Source organism: Hevea brasiliensis, chromosome 11 (assembly GCF_030052815.1).
Source record: "Hevea brasiliensis isolate MT/VB/25A 57/8 chromosome 11, ASM3005281v1, whole genome shotgun sequence".
NCBI classification, from domain to species: domain Eukaryota; kingdom Viridiplantae; phylum Streptophyta; class Magnoliopsida; order Malpighiales; family Euphorbiaceae; genus Hevea; species Hevea brasiliensis.
The window spans coordinates 6,685,996-6,706,475 of record NC_079503.1 but is presented as its reverse complement, the minus strand read 5'-3'; the positions used below and the strand labels follow the sequence as shown (position 1 = coordinate 6,706,475).

General features: G+C 32.3%; 1 long non-coding RNA gene and 1 pseudogene across 1 annotated transcript; both read right to left on the bottom strand.

Moving 5' to 3' along the window:
* Window positions 1-131: 131 nt before the first annotated feature.
* LOC131170411 (beta-glucosidase 24-like) lies at window positions 132-4,567 on the bottom strand (annotated as a pseudogene).
* Window positions 4,568-7,404: 2,837 nt separating this feature from the next.
* Window positions 7,405-7,871, bottom strand: LOC131170410 (uncharacterized). The gene is made up of 2 exons (XR_009141165.1): window positions 7,736-7,871; window positions 7,405-7,639 (listed from the first exon to the last, which is right to left on the bottom strand). It is a non-coding gene; the product is annotated as an uncharacterized LOC131170410 (long non-coding RNA).
* Between the last annotated feature and the right edge of the window lie 12,609 nt (window positions 7,872-20,480).

Here is a 20,480-nt window from a genome sequence, read left to right as displayed (position 1 = left end):
CAAACCAAGCAAGCAGAACATTCATTCCCTGTTTATTCTTCCATATCAGAGGTCCCATTTTTAGAAATTATTGGACATACGGAACACAAAAACAGATGTATTCATTGTTTATTTCTCAGCAAAAATGGAATCTATCTCTGCAGGAAGTTGTTGAACCAAATAGCTGACTTCTTGGGAGATCTTTGCAAGCCATTTTTGTAATCTACCAAATTTATTCCACACCTCATAGTGAAACCAGCAGCCCATTCAAAGTTATCCATTAATGACCATGCAAAGTAACCCTTCACATTAATACCCTCCCTGCCAACAGCCCCCACTAATTATAATCAACAACAATAATGATAATTAAAAAGCATATAAATAGAGCAAAAAAAAAAAGAAAAAACTTACTGAATGGCCCTATTTAGGTACGAAAGATGATGCTTGTAATAGTCTACTCTGTATGTGTCATTTTGAAGTTCTTTAAGTGTCAAGGTACCATTATCCAACTGATCAATTCCTGAAATACAAATTAAGAGACGTTAATTGATTCTAACTTTCAATCTAAATTAAGATTAATTTATAATGCAATGAACATGATTTTTTTTTTTTTTTGCCTCACCATTCTCAGTAATATAAATTGTTGGATTATTGTACTTTTCCTTTGTATACTTGACAATATTTCGAAGGCCTTTTGGATATGAATGAAACCAAATCGAACCATCCTACAATATTATTCACTCAAAATTATTGAAAAGAAAATTCATTATCCCCTCCCAAAAAAAATTAAAATATTAATTTGTTTTTTGCACGTACCGATGGACCAATAGGAATTCCATTTCGTTCGGCTGCATGAAAATAAAAATTAAATAAATGAAAATGAGATAGTATGAAAATTCAGGGATTAATTAGAGTTAAAAAAATTATATAAAAAAAAAAACTTACTTGTCATATTAGTGAAGGAATCTGTAGAGTAGCTAATATTAATTGGATTAGAATTAGCAGGCACTGCAGCTACATAAAATGCAGTGTAGTAATTTAATCCAATAAAATCAAAAGATCCTTTCACCATTATGGATTGATCTTTGGTGAATTTGGGCAATCTATTTCCAACAAGGGTATGCATGCTTTGTGGGTAGTCACCATAGGTTAGTGGGTCCATGTACCTGATTAATTAATAGAAAATGGACTGATTAATTAATGTTAATTTGATAACAATTAGAGGTTGATTGATTATGATTATGCACACTCACCATCCATACATAAAATCAAGGGCTCTAATAGATGCCACCTTGTCAAGCTTAGTGTTGGAGAATGGAACCATCCAATGAGAAACAAGAGTAATCCCAATCTTCCCTTTTTGAGAAGCCTTCACATTTCAATATCAATTCATTAGATGTGATTAAAAATTTGGGATTGAATAATGAATTAGTATATTAGACTAACTTGGTATTTTTCCTTGTATAATTTTGCTGCTGCTGCATGAGAAAGTAACATATTGTGGCCAACCAAATAAGGCTCAGTTGCAGAGTCTCCAGCTTGGCAAGCTGGATTCATGAATTTGGAACACCTCCCTGGTGCTAAGAACCCCAAGTTATAACCAGCATGGCTATAGCTCCATGGCTCATTTAATGTGATCCAATGCTTCACTCTATCCCCAAATTCTTTGAAGCAAAGCTCTGCATAGTCTTTGAAATCATCCCTGTGTGCAGGTTCCAAGTGCATTTCATTAACAGAATATATACACAAAACTCAGTGGGTGAAAATTATTGCTAAGCACTCTCTTTCTTTCTCTACTTACACAATGTGAGGGCTTAAAAATCCACTATATTCATCATCAAGGGCTTGAGGTAGATCCCAGTGAAATAAAGTCACAAAAGGTTGTATACCTGTGAATGAATATTTTCATCAGAGATGAGAAGTATAATTCTTATGCTTGTTTGTTTTCCCTTTAAATTTCCTAAAATCTTAGAAAGGATCAGTCTTGAAAAAAAAAATTCCTAAGATAAGTGATCAAGTTGCAATTTCAAGTTATTAACAACAGTAAAAATGTTGACCTTCTGATAGGAGCTTATTGATAAGATTATTGTAGAACTCAATGCCCTTCTTGTTCACTCCTCCACTTAGGTTCCCACCTGTGCAATAAATGTTAAGGATTTTGTTATGATAATTGCACGAATCTAACGCATAAGTTATTAATTAATTGTTGAATTTCACCCTTATACTTATGGAAGATATTCAATTTAATTTATTTTTAATTTTTTGTTTAAATTAATTTAAAAATATTATTTTAAATTTAATTTAACATAAAAATTAAAATTTTTAAAATAAATTTCTTGATTTTTGAGGTAAATTATTTTATTTAGCTCAAAATTAAGAAACTTAATTTCTTTTTTTTTGTTTAAATTAAAATTTTTAAATTAATTTAGATAAAAAGCTGAAAATTTACTAATCGAGCGTCTCTAATGAGCATTACCCCCATAAACAATTACATGGTAGAAAAGAAAAACTAAACATATGTTTATAAGTTCATTATGATGAAAAGACCAAGTGAACTCTCCAAATTTTAATCTAAGTAGCTTTCTCAGAATTCACACTATCTTCCAAAAGGCAAAAGTTAGAAAATATTTTACTCGGATCATACCATAAACTTTTCGAATTTAATCATAATTTGGACGTAATATATACTCAAAAAATTAGTAACTTATACACCACATCATAACAAATTTTTTTTTTATTTTTTTTTATAAACCATAATTTTATTAAAGAAAAATGCAATTAAAAATTTAATATGGGAGATTGTAGCTAAGATTTTTTGTTATTTAATATGTTTTTCTCTTTATTGGTAGGGAAGAATTTACCTTAGACTTGTTCTATTATTAACTCAAAGACAAATATGTGAGTTCGTACCATATATATTGTATATTAGATTCATAATATATTAAATCTAGACAAGAATTTATCCTTAATGATATTAAAATTATTTCTAGCTTATAAACTCAAATTTGAACGCCCATTAAAGTTTAATAATATATATATATATATATTATATATTATATATATATATATATATATATATATATATATATATATAATTTCACTTTATTCAAGATCAGAGTGAAACACTACATGCAATAATAGTAACGGTGAAAAAAATATATGATCTTACGAGGTAACAATCTAGACCATGAGATAGAGAATCTGAAAGCATCTAACCAATATTCTTCATAATGTCCACATCTTCCTGTCATCACATTCAATTATCTATATAAATTACAAGCATAGCTAATAATAATAATAATAATAATAATAATAATAATAATAATAATAATAATAATAAGGACAGAAAATAAATATGTAGAAATCATTTAGAAACCTCATAGCGATGATAAAAATCCACAGCTACGTCTGCATTAACACCGCCTACAATCCTTTCTGCAGTATCACCCATACCATCAAAATTAAATATCAAGCTTCAAAAGAGATTTCTCCCTGGCCTCACTCATCTCTATTCATATTTTGATTGATTTAAAATTTTATTTATAAACATTAAATGAACAGAATAATAAATTCTACGTAATTGGTAAATGTGAAATATTTAAAAAAAAAATTATAAAATTGTGAAAAAAAAAATTAATATGACCAAGACAGTGGCTTAGAGTTTAATATCAAAGTCTACAATAAGACTAGCTGAATATTAAATGTCTGTTTAATATTATTGTGAAAGTTGTTTGCAGCTTTTTAAATATGTTAATATTAAAAAAAAATTAAAAATTTAATTTAATTCTAACATAAATTTTGTCGAGTTCAATTCTAACATAAATTTTAAAATTCATTTGAAATGAATTTCACTATTTAATATGACAGTTAAAAATATAGAATTTAATTAAATATCATATAATTCATGTTTGGTATAATTTTAGAATTGAAATTTCTTTGTCATCATTTCTTAAACTACCCTTAAGTAGTAAAATTCAAAAATTATAATTTTTTGTAAAATTATATATATATATATATATATATATATATATATATATATATATATATATATATATATATATATATATATATATATACCTAATAAATTTATAACAATTAATAAACATATACACCATTAACAATATAGTAATAAATATAAAATAAACTCACATGTTTCATAATAAAAGAGATTTAATATTAAAAAATTAGAATAAATGTATAATATTTTTCAAACATATTAAATTTCATAAAATTTTGTGTTTGGAAATCCAACTAAACAAGCTATAAATGAAATCTAATGGAGGATAAAAACCTGGATATTTGTGAGTAAAGACGTCCCATATACTTGGGCCCCTTCCGTCAACATCTACTGCACCTTCATACTAAAAGTCATTCAAAAAATCTTTAAAATATATATTAAAAAAAATTCCCAAATTAAAAAACAAAAAAGGAAATAAAAATTGTATACCTGGTAAGAAGCCGAAGCTGTTCCAAAAAGAAAACCTGTCGGAAAACTGCTGCGATTAAAAGAAGCTGAGACGAGCCCTGTTAATGCCAGAAGGTTGCACAAGAGCAACAAGCCTATCACGGAAGAGCCTTGAATCGCCATTAGAAAACCTAAGACTCTTGTTTACCATACATATATATATATATATATATATATATATATATATATATATATATATATATATATATATATATATATATATATAATTTATTTATTGGATTGTGCTTGTCATATTTTGCATTCAAATGCACAAACGGCTACGAGGATGTCAAATAAGCTAATAAAACCAAGCATCTATTAATTAATTAATTTACTCCATAACCTTGTTAATTCAGAAATAATTTAGTTTTTAATTTGCATATATTTTTTTGCAGGCCAAGATTATAAATTATTTAAAATATACTTTCATTCATGGATAAATTGATAAATTTTATGAATGGTGAAAAAGGAATGTTTCTAAAATCAACTCTATCTATATATTTTATTTCTGTTGTTACGTGAATGAATTTACTTTTGGCGTATCATGTGACACTAAACATACAAAGATTATCATTTATAATTATAATAATTATTGTATATTATGCTAAACATTTAATGCTTTCTTTTTATTTGGTTCTTTTTTTTTAATTATCTTCATTATTATTATTATTATTGTGATATCAATTTTTATAGTTAAATGATTAAAAAATATATTCATTATTACATTTCTAATTTCTTATTTAAAGTTTTAATATTTCATTTTGTCATAAAAATTTAAGAATTGTATATCTTGAATTTCTATCTATATATATATATAGTATGCACAATTTTTATTGGTGTTGCCATAAAGATATATTTACTCTTAGTGTTGTCACGTGTCACTTAACATATATAAATTGTTATTTATAATAACAGTAATTGTTATCTATCATGCTAAGTATTTAATTCTTGCTTTTTATTTAATTCTTTTTTAATTATCTTTATTATTATTGTTATCTCAATTTTCATAATTAAATGATTAAAAAATTTATTCATTATTACTTTTCCATAAATTTCTTTTTTAATATTTTAATATTTAAAAATATTATATCTTAAAATAATAAAAGTAATTAATATTCAGACAAAATTTTTTTTAGTGTTTCCATGTGACAGTTAACGTATAAAGATTGTCATTTGTAATTATAATAATTATTGTCTATTATGCAAAATATATAATTTTTTCTTTTTATTTAATTCTCTTTTTTTTTAATTATCTTTATTATTATTGTTGTTATCTCAATTTTTATAACTAAATGATTAAAAAATTTATTTATTATTACATTTCTATAAATTTCTTATTTAATATTTTAATAATTCATTTTATTATAAAAATTTAATTATCGTATATTTTAAAATAAAAAACAAATATATATATATATATATATATATATATATATATATATATATATATATATATATATGCGTGTGTGTGTGCGCGCGCGCTCTTGGTGTTATCATGCGATACTTAGCATAAAAAGATTATCATTTATAATTATAGTAATTATTATCTATTATGCTAAGTATTTAATTTTTTTTCTTTTTATTTATTATTTTCTTTTAATTATATTTATTATTGCTATTATTATTTCAATTTTCATGACTAAATAATTAAAAATTTTATTTATTATTATATTTTATAAATTTCTGATTTAACATTTAATATTTCACTTTATTATAAAAATTTAAGGATGGTATATCTTAAAATAATTTAAAATTATATTACAAAAACTTTAAATTTCATTAAATTTTCTCAATTTTTATTAATTAATTATTTAATTAATTTTAAATATTATTAAGTTATTAATTTCCTAATTATGTGGGTAAGTTACAAAATATTTAATAATTATTCTTTTAAAGTTATAATAAGTAACCATTATTATTAGGTAATTTACAATATATACAATTTTATATAGTACATGCATATAATTTTTTTTTCTTCTTGCATTGCCTTCATATATTTTAGATTATCAGTTTCATTTTTTAGAATAATATTAATATTACTAAATAAATATAATATTTAAATATATTATATTTCTTTAATTTATTAAGAGAATATAAAAAATTTTTCATATTTTAAAGTGATGAATATAATCATATGATTTAATTAAGCTTATATTATTTTATATCTTTAATCAATATTTCAACTATATTGATAAATTTTTTTATTATGAAATTTTCATTAAAAAATCTTAGATAAAATGTTTAGTTAACATAAAAATAATAAAAATAAAATGTGGAGTAATTAACAATAAATTTAAAATATTATTTTAATCTCAAGTATTAATTAAAATTAAAATATATAAATTAAAAATATTTATATCTTAAAAGTTTAATTTAGTAGCCACGTGTACTTGCACAGGCAACTCACTAATTAGTCTTAATTTAATATAATTGGTATCGATTTCCATCTGTAATAATGTTTTGAGCTAGTCAATTAGGGATTTTTCTTATCTAGACTAGTCCACTATGAATTCAAGAAATAAGATATATAGTGAGACTCTCTTATTAAATATATGGGTTTCACATATTTGTATTTTGTATTCATAATGAACTCAATCTATGTAAGAATTTAATTAAGTTATCTCTTGAGACTATGAACATGGATTTTTATGAACACAACCCTTGGACCTTGCTCCTATTTTTGTTGCCTCGTCTCCCCTGTTAACAGTTACCAAGTTCTCTGGCAAGCATTCTGGTCTTTTATATTTAACCTTTAGCCATTCTTCGCATCTACTTGCCATCATTATTTATTATTATTATTATTATTATTATTATTATTATTATTATTATTATTATTATTATTATGTTTTCATGAAAGAAAAGCCACATCACATATAAAAATAAAAATAATCACTGAGTTTTAACTCATTGGTAAAAAATAATAATAATAAGGTGAAGAATAAAGAAAGAAGATTCATAACTGAGAAATTTGTTGATTTTCTATTTATTTAGTTGCAGCTTAGTCATAGGATTAGCTAGGTTAAATGTTAATTTAGAAGGAATTTTTTAAACCAATAAGCAGAGTATTTGAGATAACGTTTCTGATTATTCTTATAATCAACATAAACGATGCCAAATCGAACAGTGTAACCATGACCCCATTCAAAATTATCATGAAATGCCCACACATAGTATGCCTTCACTTTGACACCCTCCCTGCCAAATTCCATTATAAACATTAATTTTCTTCATCAAATATCCTTAATCAATTATATTAAATTAAATCAATCATTGAAAATACCCGCTTGATACCTTTTAAAATAGAGGATAGGTGGCTCCTATGGTATCTTATTCTCATGCCATCCTTAAGGGAAACTTTGAGTGGCAAGGAGTCACCATCAGGCATTCCTGCAAAAAAACCATAATAAAATAACTATAATTAAATGTATATTTTTGTGCTAATTATCTAGATTCCTTAATATAGAAAATTTTTTTCCAGGAAGTTTCTCTATTCCTTGTCACATTGGGGACACTAGTATTAAAAAGGTATTGTGTGATCTTGGAGCTAGTGTAAGTTTGATGCTACTCTCCATTTGTGAAAAGCTGAAGGTAGGAGATTTGAAGCCCACTACCATTTTTTTGCAACTAGCTGATAGATCCATCAAATATCCAATAAGAATTTTTGAGAATGTGCCCTTAAAAGTTGGAAAATTTTTCATTCCTGTGGATTTTGTGGTTCTTGAAATGGAAGACGATATTCACATACCTATCATCTTGGGAAAGCCATTTTTAGCCACAGCAGGGGCTATAATTGATGTAAAGAATGGTAGATTGACATTAAAAGTTGGAGAAGAGGAGGTGGAATTTAATTTGAATTAGACTTTGAAGAAACATCATGGAGTTGATCCTTATTTAAGGTGAATGTTATTGATGAGATTGTGGAAGTAGAATTTAAGAAAAGAAATCCTGAGGACCCTTTGGAGAATTGTTTGGTACATAGTAAAACAACAAAGGATGAAAATCCTAAGGTTGCAGCTTTTGCTCAAATTTTGGAAGCTACTCAAGCAGTTGTAGGAGATCAAGTTTTGCAAGTTGAAGAATTGAAATATGAAGTTTCACACCCATCTTTACTAGATGAGAAGGATGCACCACAGATAGACCTCAAACCACTTCCATCTACATTAAGGTATGCTTTTCTTAGACCTAATTCAACTTATCCTATAATTATTAATGCAAGTTTGAGTGATGTACAAGTTGAAAAATTGCTGAGAGAGTTAAGAGCACATAAGAAAGTCATTGGTTACACCATTGATGACATAAAGGGTATAAACCCTACCTTGTGCATGCATAGGATTCTTTTAGCGGATAATTTTAAATCCACCATAGAACATCAAAGAAGGTTAAATCCTAATATGAAAGAGGTGGTGAAGAAAGAAGTCTTGAAATTGTTTAAAGCTGGGATAATTTATCCTATTTTTGATAGTAGTTGGGTTAGCCCAGTTCATGTAGTTCCTAAGAAAGGAGGTGTGACCGTTGTGAAAAATGAAAATAATGAGTTGATACCTACTAGAATTGTCACAGGGTGGAGGATGTATAGAGATTACAGGAAGTGCTACTCGGAAAGACCATTTTCCCTTGCCTTTTATTGATCAAATGTTAGAGAGGTTAGCAAAACATTCATATTTTTATTATTTGGATGGGTATTCTGGTTTTTTCCAAATCCCAATACATCCTAGTGATCAAGAGAAAACCACATTCACATGTCTATATAGCACATTTGCACATAGAAGGATGCCTTTTGGCTTATGTAATGCACCAGCTACTTTTCAACGGTGTATGATGGCCATTTTCTCTGATTTTATTGAGGAAATTGTGGAAGTTTTCACAGATGATTTTTCTGTATATGATTTTTCTTTCGATAATTGTCTATCTAATCTCTCTAAAGTGATTAAAAGATGTGAAGAAACAGATTTGGTGCTAAATTGGGAGAAATGTCATTTTATGGTGTAAGAAGGCATTGTTCCTGGATATTTGGTATCACATAGAAGAATTGAAGTGGACAAAGCCAAAGTAGGAGTGATTGAGAAGATGCCTCCACCAACTTCAGTGAAAGGAATTAGAAGTTTTCTTGGGCATCTTTGGGTTCTCTGGCGATTTATAAAAGATTTTTCAAAAATTGCTAAACCTCTTGCAAATTTATTAAATCATGATGTTCTTTTTAATGAAGGAAGCTCTTATAACAACCCCTATTATGCAACCTCTGGATTGGTCATTACCATTTGAGATTATGTGTGATGCTAGTGACTTTGCTGTGGGAGCTGTACTTGGTCAGAAAAAAGAGAAGAGGTCTTATGCAATCTATTATGCCAGCTAAACTCTAGATTATGCTCAAGTAAAATATGCCACCACTGAGAAAGAATTTTTAGCTATGGTATTTGCTGTGGAAAATTCAGATCATACCTAGTTGGATCGAAAGTGATTGTCTATATAGACCATGCCGCCATAAGATATTTGATGAATAAAAAAGAAGCAAAGCCAAGACTGATAAGATGGGTTCTATTGCTACAGGAGTTTAACTTACAAATTAAAGATAAAAAGGGAGTTGAAAATGTTGTGGTGGACCATCTATCAAGGATTAAGTATGAGAGTAAGGATGAAAATGAAGAGGAATTGCCAATTGGTGAGTTTTTCTCAAATGAGCAATTGCTAGTTGTTATTCTTTGCTTTGCCATGGTTTGCAGATTTTGTCAATTACCTGTCATGTGGAGTTCTCCCACCAGATTTGAGCTATCAACAAAAAAAGAAATTTTTGCATGATTTGAAATTTTATACATGAGAGGATCCATTGTTATTTAAGAGATGTAATGATGGCCTAGTTAGAAGGTGCATGCCTGAAGAGGAAATAGGAAACATTTTAGAGCACTGTCATTCTTCTGACTATGGAGGTCATTTTTGTGTGGATAAAACAGTGGCTAAAATACTTTAAGCTGGATTTTATTGGCCACACATGTTTAAAATTGTGAGAGAATTTATTTTGAGATGTGATAGATGTCAAAGAGTGGGGAATATTTCAAGGAAAAATGAAATGAAACAATAAGAGATTTTGAAGATTGAGTCATTTGATGTTTGGGGCATAGATTTCATGGGTCCATTCCCATTATCGTTTGGGAATAAGTACATTTTGGTAGGTGTGGATTATGTGTCTAAATGAGTTGAGGCCATTGCTTCCCCTACAAATGATGCAAGGGTAGTAGTGAAATTTTTGAAAAAGTTTATTTTCACTAGATTTGGAGCTCCAAGAGCTATAATCAGTGATGGTGGATCTCATTTATGCAATAAACAGTTTGAAAATCTTTTGAAGAAATATGGGGTTACTCATAAGGTATCTACACCTTATCATCCTCAGACTAGTGGGCAAGTTGAAGTATCTAATAGGAAATTGAAGAGAATTCTGGAAAAAATTATTAATCATTCAAGGAAGGATTGGTCATTGAGGCTAGATGATGCATTATGGGCGTACAGGACAGCTTATAAGACACCCATTGGAACTATACCTTTTAAGCTAGTCTATGGGAAATCATGTCATTTGCCAGTTGAGTTGGAACACAAAGCATATTGGGCAATCCAAACTTGGAATTTTGACTTAAATAATGCTGGAGAGAAAAGGTTACTTCAATTAAATGAACTTGAAGAGATAAGGTTGGATGCTTATGAGAATGCTAAGATTTTTAAGGAAAGGACTAGATTTTGGCATTATAAGTATATTAAAAGAAAGGAGTTTAAAGAGGGTGACCAGGTTTTATTGTATAATTCTAAATTTAGACTCTTTCCTGGAAAGTTGAAATCAAGATGGTCTGGTCCTTTCAAGGTCGTCAAGGTTTATCCACATGGAGCTATGGATATTTGGAGTGAAAATTCTGGTTGTTTTAAAGTTAATGGTCAAAGGCTCAAGATTTATATCACAGGCCAGCCCATTGAGAAGGGAACAAGTTGTTTCCTTGATGATTCACCAATTCACTAAATTAAGGAGGGTCAAGCTAATGACCTAAAATTAGTGCTCTTTGGGAGGCACCCCAAAAATTTTTCCTTGTACTTAATTTTTCTTTTATTTTGTTTCATCTTATATCCCATTGAACTCAAATTTGACATTAAAGTTTCTTTCTGCAGGTTGGTGGAGATTTTCAAGCAAATGTGTATGCTGAATTGAAAGAATTAATGCCTGGGAAGTTGTTGAACCTTATGTTTTTCTTCCATGATGCATATTGTTTTTAACAAAGTCAAATCTGAACTAATTTGAGCTTTATGTCTGATTGCAGGAACATGATGGAGTGAAAGGCCATTTTAGTTGCAACATTTTGAGGAAATTGGTGAGAAATATAGGAACTTTAATGGTAATCAATAGCAACATGCTTTTGATTTTACTTTTTGGGTAATTAATTTTGATGTAGTACACTGAGATTGACATATTTGTCATTGTATATTTTGTGAAATTTCATGATACAATTCTGCATAAATTTAATCATGCGAATAGTGTCTGTAGCAGAATTTTATTCCTTGTTCATGAATTTTTAATGATGAGTTTGGGGTTGAATTTGGGTGTTATTCCTTGTGGTGTGATTGTTAATGTAATAATATTTTAGTTTGTGTTTGGTGGATTGATAGATTTTAATTGTTCTTAGCGATTAATTGGGTTTCAATTGAATTTTGAGTGAAATTTCTGTGCAAATTGTGTTTTGGATTTGGTTTTAGTGTGTTTAGGATCACATTTCTAGGTTTTATATTAGGTCATTTAACACTAGGTTCAACATGATGTATGCTGGGGGTAATGTCACCACCAAAACCTATTCTTGGCACTTTAAATTGTTAAAAATGTAAAATCTGTCGAGAGTTTCAAGGAGTCTCACATGCCTCATGTAGAACCTCATGTACAATCACACGGGGCATGTAATTTTTCCCTTTTATTCCAATATGCCTCATGTTAGACACTAGGTATATCACCACTTAAACCTTTACCCTAGCCATTTTATCCTATTTCATCTCATCGGCCGCACGACCTAAGCTTTCACTGTTCCTTCCATGGTGTGCACCAAACAGCCATCAACACACATACCTAAAATACGAGCCATAAAAATGGCTACTAACAGTAACTTTTCTACCCCAACACTAAATCCTATACCACCCACTGCCGAAACACCCATTTTGACCCCAAATCCCCAAATTCCCGATACGAACCCTAATTCTCCACCTCGCCAATCCTCTCATTCCACCTCTAATCCCGACAATGCCACCCAAGATGTAACACCTCCCTCCCAAAAACACACTAAATTTTCCCCTTCAGCTGTATATGAGACACAAAAAAGAAAGAAATCAGTTCTCCACTCCTCTGCTTCACCGAAACAGCCTAGAGTTGTTTCCCCAGGATCTGTTAGTGCCAGAACCCGCTCTGCTGCCCAAAATCCTATCTCACCATAGGTTTCTTCTACTCCAATTAGGGTCCAATCGCCCTTGCATCATTCATCAACAGTGTCTCAAATTGCTCCAGTTATCCCTCAATCTGGAAATCAAGTAAACTCATCTTACCCATGGACTTTTAGGGACTTTGAAATGAGGAAAAATTATGAGGCCCTTGCTAAAAAGAAAATTTTAGCCACCAAGTACATTGATGAACACAGTCTCAGGGAGATAGAACTTTATGAATCTGTTAGTGAATATTTGGAAAAAATATGTTGGAGTGATTTTGCTAGGATTCAAAAACCTGCTTCTAAGGAATTGACAATTGAGTTTTTAAGCTCATTGCAATTGGACTTCCAGCCCATGCAAAGTAACCATAGGGACACCATTTCCTTTAGGTGTTTGTGTAACACCCTAGGCAAATCCCACATCGACAAAACACGGGAGAGATGCTGGGTTTATAAGTTGGTGGTTCGTAACCCCTAGTGACGCGTTTTAAAACCGTGAGGGCTTCGGCCCAGAGCGGACAATATCACTAGTGGGCTGGGCCATTACATTTGTGGTATCAGAGCCGCTTCGCGTGCAACCTTGAACGATGGTGGGGCAAACCTCGCCGAGGCCGAGTCCCATAAGGGGGGTGGATTGTAACACCCTAGGCAAATCCCACATCGACAAAACACGGGAGAGATGCTGGGTTTATAAGTTGGTGGTTCGTAACCCCTAGTGACACGCTTTAAAACCGTGAGGGCTTCGGCCCAGAGTGGACAATATCACTAGTGGGCCAGGCCATTACATTTGTAACAGCCCGATCCTTCTCCAGCTAGTATTGTCCGCTTTGGCCCATGGGCCTCACGGATTTGTCCCTTGGGAGGTTTCATTCCCAAAAGCGCGCTGACCAGGTGAGGAAGGCTCCCACATATATGGCTGATGCGTCCCAACCGCAAGTGCACGGGCCGTACAAGTAGTATAGAAAAATATCGATCCCACGAGGAGTTGTGTTAATGATTGAATTTTCGATATAAAAGTTGACTAAATTGAAGTATTTATGAGATTAAGTAATGAATTAATGGGTAATGGAGTATGAAATCTAAATGTGCATATTTAATATTCCATTCAACAATGTATTAATTAAACTAAAATTGCATCAAATAGAAATAAGCAAGTTCAAATATGGCAATATTTAAAATGGCAAATGATTAAATTTGATTAGAAATTAACAATGGTAAAAGGTGATTAGGAGTTCGGATTTCATATTCGAGCTATTTTGGGATTTTAAATTGGTTGTCCAATCTTATGAAACTTATGAGTTTTAAGGAGATTAATCCTTAAATCCTTTGAATTCCCTTTCGAGTGAGACAAAGAGTGCCTTAATCAAACTAATCCTACTTTCGTGGACTTAGAATTAATTAAGACCCATTAAGTTCTTTAATTAATCTGTGAATCCTCTTAATCCTTAGCCTATTTCTAGGTCTAAGTTAATTAAGTCCAATTTCATGATTATCTATCACAAGGTCTTCTCCTTTGATTGCTTCAACCATGGATTAAGAACATTACTCAATGGGATCCTACATTAAGCATGTCATTAAGCATACAAGAAATGAATAAAACTCATTAAGGCCACAAAATATGGATTACCCAATCAAAATCCACAAAATATCTCAAATATTACAACCCTTACTCCAGAATCAAAAGTAAACTACTCACTATCCATAATGCTTACAAGATATGATGAGTTTAAATGGAAATAAAGCTTTAATCTAAGCTAAGAAGTAAGAAATTAAACACTAGAAATGTAGAAAAATGTAAAGGAAGGAAGAAATCTGCAAATCTTAGTTGAAAATGGTGTGGAAGGTGAAAATGACTCCTCAAATTCTGCTTAGCCTCCTCCTTCTTCTTTGCTCCTTGTCTCCCCTTCTTTAAAATGAGAAAATGGGACTATTTATAGCATTTTTATGACATGGAGACCTAAAATAGTATGTTCTAGGAGGAATACATTAAGGGAATCTTACTTGACTCATTAATGAACTCTTTATGGGATCATAAGTGGGTGCATAAGTTATGCGATCCCTTATGCGATTTAAACTGGTTCTGGGTCACTTATGCATTGCATGACTTAGTGCATAGGTTATGCACAAATTCGTGAATGTGCATAAGGGAGGTGAGAATGTGCATAAGCTATGCGATCTCCTTATGCACATTTAATTTGGTTACGAAGTGATCTTCCTCCTTATGCGAATCGCATAGCTTATGACAAGTTATGCACAGTTTGGTCAATGCATATTTCGACTTGAAAACTTGTTTTTGGCATCTTTCTGTAGAAGACACTCCTCAATGGCAAAATTCTCTTTAGTCCTTCAAAAACACCATTTTTCCTACAAAACAAAGTAAAAATTACAAATTAGTGCAAAATTGACAACTATGAAAAACTAACTAATTAACTAATGAAATTAGCTAAAAATGACTAATAATCAAATAAAATGATTGTGAAATTAGACCTAAATGACTATGCAAAATGTGTGCATCAAATACCCCCAAACTCAAGCTTTTGCTTGTCCTCAAGCAAACTTTAAAATGTGATGCAAAGTTTTTTTTTAGGGGTGCCTTATCCAAAGAGCTATGAAAATTACCTATTAAAGTAACTAAACATACCTTTAGCCATACCAACAATCCATATACCCATCCTTCAAAATGCAAAGTATCTAATGCTTATCCAAGCTTTCACCGCTTAGCCATCAAGTCAATTATCATTCAAAATCCCCAAACCAACCAATCAAAAGAGAGAGAGTCATGCTCAAAAGGAATTCTAGAACAATCAATAGTCAAGGTGTCTCTATATGGAATGATGGAATTGAATGAATGAATGAATAATTTCCCAATCCCATAGGCAAATTCTCTACTCCTATCTCCACTAATGTAGCTAGTACTATCAAGAGATCAAAGGTCTTTTTAGGGATGTAATGGGGCCATGGGGTTCAAAATGAGGCTAAAAAGAAAGATGGGTAAAAAGGATTCAAAGCATGAGAATATTTTCAATTTTGAAACATAAGGTACACTTTATTATATATTTTCTTCTTTTTCTCTTTTTTATATATATGGGAGAGAAGAATACACAATGACGATTGTCAAGTGCTAGCATAGTTTACATAAAAATGGAGGGACATTTTGATACTTTAACTTGTATTTTGCATTTTCTTTTGATGATTGTCCCTAAAATTTGCCACCCCCAAACTCATTTCTTTTAATACTTTGGGTGGATTTCTTTCATTTTGAATGGCAATAGTGAAAAGCACATATACTAGCACTTTTACAAGATGACAAGCATTTCTTCTCCCTTTTATTGTATATATTTTTTTTCTTTTCTTTTTCTCTTTTTTTTATGTACCTAATATTGTAAATAATTATTCTCATGAAAAGGGTTGTAGTGTTTGGTTCATTGGCTAGGTAACAATAAGGGATTCAAGAAAAATTAGGGATAAAAAGGCTCAAAAGGGGTTTGCAAGGGTCAATTTTAATTAGGAAAAGGGCCAAAGGTTTAAAATGAGAAGTTTTAAATCAAAGAATGCCTAATCATCTCTCTTTCCAAGTACAAGCTGGTATTTCGCCTTGAAAGGTTTAGAAAATTTGTTCTAGGATTGGTGAGACATCATTTGACTACCTTATATCCAATAACTCCCTCTAAACACTCCAATCTCTAAAGGACTAGTTGGGTGGCTTTTTGGCTAAGAAGATATAGGCAAGGGATAGACACTTCAAAGCTTTGCACCTCTTAGGAAACTTTCAATCCACAAACCCAACTAAAGGTAAGTCAAATCACTCTCATAGGCAACTTTTCAATACTCAAGGGATTTGGCAAAAGATTTTAATGCATGGTGTATGATTCCTAAAATGAGTAATGCATGAACTAAATGGAGGAAGTCTATTTGTATGCAATTTGTACAATTTCTAAGTGATGTATAATGTGTGTGTAAATGTGTAATGAATATATATGTATGGATGTATATGTAAAATATTTACAATATATGTAAATGAAATGGGATGGGATGCTCTTATACTCAAAATGTGAAAAATAAAGCTAAAAATCAAAATGTGCACCCCCAAACTCAAAATTAGACATTGTCCTCAATGTCTCAAGCGATAGATATCCAAAACTCAAAGCAAATAATATTGACCGAATTGTAAAAAAGGTAAGAACAAAAAGAAAGAGTTACAGTATGAGAATTCAAGTTAAAGGATGCATAAGAAGTTATGCAGAGTTAAGTCTTTATCGAGCATGTGCATAGGTAAGGTGCATAAGCCATGCGGTCTGCATAAGAGGCAATATATGTTGCATAGGCTATGCGGGACGATTGCATAAGGAAATACAACACATGCGATTCTGCAAGTAGCGAAGGAGTTGCACAGGCTATGCAAAAGTTGTGCATGAGGAAATTCATAGCTGTGCAGTGTATACAAAAGCTGCTGCATGGGAATTGGCAAGGGGAAATGTACAACCAGCAGTAAAAGTATGGAAATATATATGGAGTATGGGCAGATATGTACAAAAGGGCAATAAGTGCAATAAAAATCAAAGAAGACTAATGTAATAGCTATCCAATAAAACTTCAAAAGAAACAGAATTTAAAACAAACTAATTCAGAACAAACAAACAAAATCCAAAACAAACTATAAATGTTTGAACATATTTACAAAGAAAAGGTCCTACAAGATTGAACAAAAGTAAAATAAACACTAATCTATGTCTATTGTTTTTCCTTTGTCCAAGGATGTTGCTAAGGGGCTGGTGGCTGCTGCTGGCTGACGAAATGATGGTGCAGGAGGAGGTGATGGAGGTGGAGGTGGCATGCCCAGAAAGATCATGAGTTGTTTCACCATTTCCTTCAGTTCTTTCTGTTTGTCCCTGGTTTCCATGACAAGGTCGAATAGCTGATCATGACGATCCTTTAGTGTATCAAGACCACTGTCAAGCTTTCTATCCACAAAGTAGATATCATCACTAAGCCTGTCAAGGTAGGTGAATAAGGCTTTAGTGTTGAATGCAGGAGGTGCTGTGGATGAGGTAGGTTCAGCTGTAGGAGGTATGAAATTTGGCAGGTGCTGGAATGTCTGAGTAGGTGAGGGTGGGGTAGGTGTAGTAGGGTGCTGTGGGACTGGTGTGAAAGGTTGGGTTTCTGGTTGTGCAATTGGCTCAGTTTCTGCTGCAGGGTGGCCAGTGTCAAAATATGATAAATGGAACCCTGTTTTGGTTAAGTGTGCAGTATCAAAATAGGAAGTGTCCTCAAGTGCTGGGATTGAGTGCTCTGCAGGATTAAAGCCAAAATGCTTAGCTATGTGATAATGAGTCCACCCAAAACAATGTCACCAATGGATTTGGTGGCAATATGCAGCACATGTTCACAAAAGAAGTAACCAGGAGATACCTTAACTTTGTGAAATGCACACCATAACATAAATAGTTCAGATTTGCCCACAGCACCAGAACTAGTCCCTCTGCCCAATATGGTGCTAGCCATCAGCCTATGAATAAACCTAAGTGCAGGATCAAGGATTTGGGATGTTTTGGATCTACCAGCAGAGAAAGTTTGAGGTTGGTTTGTTATGATTCTCCAAAATTGGGCAGGATTCCAGATGCCCTTGTTGGCTACCTCTACTCCAGTGTGTGGTACTCTAAAGAACCCATCAATTGCAAAACCAAAAATGCCATGAAATTGGTCTAATGACAGTTCTCTATTTTGCCCCAAGCATCTAAATGTCATAATTGGCTTATGGTCTACATCATGCAAGTTGAGGGTAGCAGAGAATGAAGAAATAAACTCCAAGACTAGAATCGGATAAACTACCTCTTGCTTATGCACAAATTCTGTCCAACCCATACCGTCAAGAAATGCAACTACATTGTCAAATAAACCCGAGATTGTAGAGCATCGTGGACATATACCTAGTAGGTTGTACCCTTCTATCTTTGAGTCTTTTGAAAGCGGCTTTTGAATTGTATCATGGAGAGGCCAGGGTAGCTTTGATACAAATGGGGTTGCTGAAATTGTCTTTTTGCTGGAAGAAGGTGTAGAGGCTGGAGCCTTTGGCTTTTTAGGAGGTGGTTCCGAAAATGGGGTGGGTGGGTTTTTACGTTTGGACAGAGGAGGAGCAGAGGACATGGGTCGCACGGACTTGGATCGGATTTTGCGTTTGTATGTGGTTGATGGAGGTGGTGGGGGTGTCGTTTGTGGTGGAGGATTGGACGTGGGATGTATGGATGACAATGGAGAGACTTCGAGAGGAGAGGCGGGGCGGGAATGTGGAGGGGAATCCATTGCCGATTGGAGAAGAGATAGGGGGAAATGAAAATGTAGGGGGATTTAGGGTTTTCGTGATGAGAGCGCTGGTGGAGAAGATGGGAGAGGGATGGCGAGATGCTGGAAGAAATGGAGGATGAAGGGCGGTCGTGGGGTGAAGAGTCGGGAAGTGGAGGTGGTGGGAATTTTCTTTGCCGAAAATGAATTTGAATCGGGTTTGTAGGAGACTGCATAAGGGGAAAATGATTTATGCATAACCTGTGCACTCTGTTGTACATGTGTTAAAATGATTTAAACTTCAGAGAAATGCTTATGCACAAGTGCATAGGTTATGCACTGTCCTTATGCATGTTTCGGTGACCCTTGAAATGTTGAGGAGCGAAGTTATGCGGGAGTGCATAAGTTATGCACTCCCCTTATGCATCTCTCGGCAGAAGTGGTTGTTCAGAAAATTGGGTCATGCAGAAGTGCATAGGTTATGCACTCTGCTCATGCACTGTTCGGCAAGTTTTGGAATTTTGGTTGGTGGTCATGCAGATGTGCATAAGCTATGCACTCACCTTATGCACTCTGCGGTAGGTTTTGAAATTTAGAATTTTGGTTATGCAGAAGTGCATAGGCTATGCACATTGCTTATGCAGGTCTCGGCAACTTTTGGGATTTTCTGATTTCTGGTTATGCAGAAGTGCATAGGTTATGCACTCTGCTTATGCACTGTTCGGCAAAGTTGTATTTTTGGAGTTCTTGGTTATGCAGAGGTGCATAACTTATGCACCTTCCTTATGCACCCCTCGGCAAGGTTGATTTTTCTGGGTTGTTGGTCATGCAGAAGTGCATAGGTTATGCACTCTGCTTATGCAACCTTCGGCAGAATTGGAGTTTTGGATTTTTGGTTATGCAGGAGTGCATAAGTCATGCACTCTCCTTATGCAAGACTCGGCAGAGAGAGAAAATGAAGGATTTGAAGCTATGCAAGTGTGCATAAGTCATGCACTCACCTTATGCAAGTTTTGACAGATATGAAATTTGACAAAATGAGGTTATGCAGAGTTGCATAAGCTATGCACTCTCTTTATGCACTTGCAATAAAGGTGAAAAATGGCAAGAATTTTGGTTATGCGAGGATTGCATAAGCTATCACGATTCTTATGCACCATTCAACAAAATTAAGAATGCAATAGAACATGAATTGCAAGTGTGAAAAATACCCTGGAATGATGAAATATAATTCTATGAAGCACAAACCATGAGAAATTTTCACCAAAAACACATCAATATATTCAAAGTTCATCAAAAGTGCATCACACAAGCATGTA